Source organism: Nannobrachium achirus, assembly GCF_963921795.1.
Source record: "Nannobrachium achirus genome assembly, chromosome: 4".
NCBI classification, from domain to species: Eukaryota; Metazoa; Chordata; class Actinopteri; order Myctophiformes; family Myctophidae; genus Nannobrachium; species Nannobrachium achirus.
Genome location: NC_137813.1, coordinates 52,847,530 through 52,853,529, shown reverse-complemented (window position 1 = coordinate 52,853,529; position 6,000 = coordinate 52,847,530).

Sequence of the window (6,000 nt, the reverse complement as noted above, 5' to 3'; positions counted from 1 at the left end):
TGTACGTTTCTTGTAAACTTTTCAGTAGTCTTGCGTAGCCAGACAACTATTCCACAATCTCCGAATGCTATATAGTGTCTGGAACTACAGCTCCCGAACGGCGAGTAATGGAAGTAGTCACTGCTGCACGGAACTGTAGTTTACTGTCAATATTCCAGGATGACCTCCCACTTGGGTAATGACGCCCCCTGGCGATCATTCAGAGAAACTACTTCAGCTCCCGTACTAACGTAGGTAGGAAGGGCCTGTCACTCAAACCGGAGTGACCCGCCTCCAGGCTATATAAGCCCCCGGAGGCGGAAGTAACATCCTCTTTTTTTCACTCTCTGCGATATCACATTCAGATAAGTTGAAACTCAGCCTTTGTATTATTATTCTTCGCGCATTAGCCTAAAGCGGTGGCATTGGAGTCGCCCACCGGCGAGTGTTGAATTAACCCGTACTTAAGAATACTTATTCTTGTCCCGTCCTAAAACGACGGTTATTTCCTTCTATAACAAAGGATTATTACTGCTTGTTCAGGCCTCCGCCGAAGCAAGCGTGGCATAGCATTAGCCGTTAGCTTGTTAGCTCGTCTGCTATTTGTTAACGTTAGCTACACTGCTTACCGCTTGTTCAGGCCCTGCCCGAATCAAGCGTGGCCTAGCCTTAGCCGTTAGCTTGTTAGCTCGTCTGCTTCTGGTTAACTCTATCTACAGTGCTTCGCCATGGATCCTCTGGCCTTCCTGCCGAGGCAATGTCCAGGCTGTCCAGGATTCATCGACGGACAGGATCTTCACCCTCTCTGTGTCGGCTGCATGGGCGTTGCACACGCCTTCTCTGCACTGAGTCCTCAGGGGAGAGCAGGACCTTTCTGTGACTTCTGCGTGGCCTACGACCACGATGTACTGGTACACCGGTTCTACCTAGCCAGGGCAGGCCTCGGGGCCTGCGCTCCACCAGGTGGGTCCACTGCTCTCAACCCCACAGCCCAGTCTTTCCTTCCCCAGGCGGCCCGCACCGTTGGTCAAGGTGCGGCGCTGCCTTCCGGAGATCCGTTTGGCAAACAGCGCGCCATTCCAAGTCAAGATGGCGCCGTGCTACATGAGACACCGCCTGCCGCGCAACCGACCGCAGCTAGCCCCACTGTCACTGGAGCTGGCGGGTCTGGTGAAGTCGCCGCTAAGAAGGCGACCAAGAAGGCTAACATCCCTCCGGTAGCCTTTTCCCCTTCGGGCGCGGTGCCCAAAAAGAAACGCTCGGATGTGACCGTCGGGGACGTTCCCCTCGACGTGAGCATCACCAAAACAGTCCAGACTTTCAGGCGAGAGTCGGACCTGAGCTCCTGTCAGAGCGAGGGTTCTGGTTCTGAATACTCTGGATACACGGCCGAGGAGGAGGAGGACTCCGTCGAGGGCGATGGTTCTCGACTCACGGTCACAGTGAAAGGTAATGCCCCTGCGGCTCCAGCACGTCAACTGGACGCCGCAGGGAGCTCCCAGTCCTCCTCAGGCACCACTGCCCCTCCACCCGCCAGTCAAGCGGGTGAAGCGGGAGCAGAGGACGTCGATTCTGCAGCAGAAATGCTGGATCATCTCACGGTCTACATGAGAGCTCTTGCCAGAGTTGGAGAGGAGTTGCCACCTCCTCTCCCCTCTGAAGAGGCCGAGGATGATGACGAAATGCCCGGGCAGGAACCTTCGGTTCCCGCCCCGTATGTCCTCTCCAGGCTGCCGCTGGTGAAAGGTTTCACCAAGGCCCTCCATTCCTCATGGAAGACACACAAAGACCCCAGGAAGCTGCCTTTTTCTGTGTTGGATTTGGTGGGCGGTGCGGAGGCAGGCATGTCCACCTGCCCTAACCTGGACCACCTGTTGGCACAATCTTTTCTGGGTTCCGTCAGACCCCAGTACAAGGATGTAGGCACGGCTAAAAACGGGCCGTTTGTCGGCCCCGTCGGCACCAACCCGCCGGGGTTCACTGTCCTGGAGGACAAGCTGCAGTCGGACAGGGCTCGTAACGCCTACCGGTCCGCTGCTCTGGCCGCTAAGGACCTGAATCTAATCCAGCTCTTGCTCGCTTCCACCAAGGACCTGGTCAAAGGTCTGCCCACGGGGGAGCACACAGCTGAACTGAACACTTTATTTGACATCATGCTGAAGGTCAATTGGCATGCGGTTAAGTGGATGGGCAGGTCCATGGACTACAACCTCCAGTCTGAGAGAGCCCGCTGGCTCGACTATGTCGACCTCGAGCCTAAGAGGGACGTGGGCGAGAAGCCTCTAGGTCCTCGCGGGGAGATGTACAAGTCTCTCATTAACATGGAGAACAGTCCCACCACCCTCATGGGTGGGGGCTTGGAGCTGCTGCAGGGTAGAGTTACCTTCTTCAAGGCGGCTAAGGACATCGTCGAGTCCACCACAGTGCCACAGGAAGAACCGCAGCAAGCTAGGAGGGCGTCCCGCTCCTCCCGCGTCAAGGAAAGGGGCCGCTCTGCTTCTTTTAAGAAGCACTCGTCTTCCTCCAGGGGAGCCTCTGCAGCCAGGGCGCCTGACAGGCCCCGCAGCAAGGTTGTGGTTCCCGAGCGCGCTCAGCCGCGCCGCCCGTCCAAGGATGGCAGGCAGCAGTCTTCCTACCGCGGTGGCCGCGGTAGGGGACAGCGCAAATGACACTCGGAAGAGGGGGATTGTGCTGGGGCGGGGGTCCGAGGTGTCTCTCGGTCCCCCTCCCCCCAAACGAGGGCGTTTTTCGGTACCCCGTGTCGGGGAAATGAAAATGTGGAATTTGATGCCTCCTGTGTCGACAATAAAAATGTTGAAAGAGCAAAGTCTGTCTCTGTCCAACTCTCTCGCACTAGCACAGACGACCCCATCGTGCATGCCTCCTGTAGTAATGATGAAGTCCTGTCAGGACTCGATAATCAATCACAGGTTTTATCGGCAACCAGTAATGTTAATGTCAAACAATTATGTGGTTCCTCAAGCGCGCGAGTGGGATATCCCTCGCGTCGACAATATGACTCCTTTATGCATGCCTCCTGTAAGAATGATGGAGTCCCGTCAGGACTCTTTAATCAGTCACAGGTTTTATCAGCAACCAGTAATGTTAACGTCAAACAATTATATGGTTCCTCATGCGCGCGAGTGGATTTTCCCTCGCGTGAGCGATGCTATGAATTTAACCTTGAGTCAGAAATTCTGTCGGCCTACTATGAGCCCGGGTCAAGGGACAAGCATAAAGGCCTTAGAGCAGGTATTAAACGTAAAAGTTCCTCTCCTGTCAGGGGAGAATGCTTTAGTTGTGGGCGAGTCTGTTTATCAGTCGAATCGCTTTGCTCTTCCTGTCGCTCTATCGAGCGAAAACCGAACGCTTCCGGTTTCACCGGATACGGATTCGCTAGCTCCCCGCTTCCGGTCCGGCCGCAAAAAAGCTCCGCTAGTCAAGCGGTACAATCAGAAGGTGTTCCCGCCTTGCGGCCTATTGAACCCCTGCGCTCCGCATCCGGTTGTTCCGGATACGGATACGCAGGTTCCCCACTTCCGGTCCCGCCGCAAAATAGCTCCGCTAGTCAAGCGGTACAACCAGAAGGTGTTTCCGCCATGCGGCCTATTGAACCCTTGCGCTCCGCATCCGGTCGTTCCGGATACGGATACGCAGGTTCCCCACTTCCGGTCCGGCCGCCAAAAAGCTCCGCCGTCACGGAAGCACAGTGGTGGGGTTTCTCTCGCTCAAAACACGCTAGCACGCTGCGCGCGCCAGTGGAAGTTATGCAACCCGAGCCATTGGGTATTTCGAACGATAACCAGGGGTTACAGGTTACAGTTCGCAGACATACCCCCGCTTTCGAGCAGGGTTATTCATACCAGGGCGCGTGGTTTAAAAGCAAGTCTTTTGAGAGAAGAGATCAGCTCATTGCTAAGCAAGGGTGCTATAGTGGAGCTGGACAGGACCCAATCCCGCATGGGATTTTGGAGCCGTTATTTCCTGGTGCCCAAAAAGGGGGGGGGGCTACGTCCCATCCTGGACCTAAAGGCACTAAACGTGTACCTGAAGAAATACGTTTTCAGGATGCTAACTGTACCCACCATGTTACGGTCGGTCAGGCAAGGGGATTTCCACTGTTCAGTGGATCTGAAGGATGCTTATCAGCACGTCCAGATTTATCCCCCACACAGGAAATTCCTACGGTTCGCCTTCGAGGGTCGCCTGTACGAGTATACAGTACTCCCTTTCGGTCTGTCACTGAGCCCGAGGGTTTTCGCGAAAGTGACCGAAGCAGCCATCGCCCCGCTGAGACAGCAGGGCGTCAGGTTGGCGACGTACATCGACGATTGGATGATTTCAGCGAGCTCCGCCCACGAAGTGGCGCGTCACACACAAGTGGTTTTGGCTCACCTGAAGGCCTTAGGTTTCATAGTCAACCACGGCAAGAGCATGCTGACTCCAGCAAGTCGTCTTACATTCATTGGGGTCCTTCTGGACTCATCCGACATGTCGGCCCGTCTCTCGGAGGAGAGGGTGGACAGGTTTCGGGAATGTCTCGACTCCTTTCAAGTGGGCCAGGAGGTCACTTACAGGAGTTGCATGGTACTGACGGGAATGATGGCTTCCGCAGTACATCTGTTGCGTTTGGGCAGGTTTCATATGAGACCTTTTCAAAGATGGATGTTATCCCTCGGGATCCCGCCCTCCTTGAAGTACAAGAAGGTTACGGTTTCCCCTTCCTGCGCGATCGCCCTGTCTCCGTGGCTGGTGGAGGGGTTCCTCACCAGCGGAGTCTCGATTGGCGAGGTGGTTTCCCGCAAGTCGATCACGACAGACGCCAGTCTCAGTGGATGGGGAGCCACTTTCGAGGGGCGCACAGCGCAGGGGCTTTGGCCTCTGGAGATGAGGGGTCGTCACATCAACTATTTGGAGTTGATGGCTATACTCCTGGCGCTCAAGCATTTCGAGCCTTGGATTTTGCATTGTCACGTCCTGGTCAGGACAGACAATACGACGGCCATGTTTTATGTCAACAAACAGGGGGGCCTGTCGTCGTTGCCACTGGACCGTCTGGCTCGAGAATTGACGGTTTGGTGCTTGTCGCGCCTCAAGTCGATCAGGGCCTTACACGTCCCAGGTCTCCTCAACAGCGGAGCAGATCTCCTGTCCAGGGGAGGTCCTCGCTACGAGGATTGGTCTCTCCACCCCAGGGTGGCGAGCCAGATTTTTCGCAAGTTCGGTCAGCCAGTGGCGGACCTGTTTGCGTCAGCGGAGAATACGAAGTGTCCGTTGTTCTTCGCGGTGAAGGGCAGTCCTCCCTTGGGGTTGGACGCCTTAGCGCACACGTGGCCGAGAGGTCTACTGTACGCGTTTCCCCCCTTCGACTTAATCCGACCCACTCTGGAGAGAGTCAGGAGGTTCGGTCTGGAGATGCTCCTGGTGGCTCCCTACAAGGGCACGTGGAGATCGGCGATCGCCCCTCTCCTTTGCGAACCGGGTTGGCAGCTGCCTCAGTGCAGGGACCTGTTGAGTCAGGCCAGGGGGGAGATCTTCCACCAAGACCTGCAGGTCCTAGACCTGTGGGTTTGGCACGTGAAAGGTTAAACCTGCTGGCAGCCGGTTTTTCTTCTGAAGTGGTTGCTACCATTCAGAGTGCTAAGGCGCCCTCTACGAGGGCGTCTTATGATGGAAGGTGGAATGCCTTTGAGGACTGGTGTGAGTCGCGTGTTCCACCTGTGGTGGCTCATGTGGCGTCAGCCTAGGGGTGTCTTCTAAAAATCGACGAATCGACGCGTCGTTTTAAGCCCCGGGAATCGACGCCAATTGTTTGAGTCGAAGCGAAAATATATATTTTTTTATATCACCAGTTAGCCTACTACTGCCAGTACTGCGGTGCACTGCTGGACTGGTGTGGTGTCATGTACTTCCAATGAGAAGTAGCAATTGGCGAACAGTTATTTATTGTCTCGCACCAGCGTCGGCGGGTTGAAAGTGAGACGGAACGGCCCAGAACGGTTCAGAACCGCCGCTTCGTTA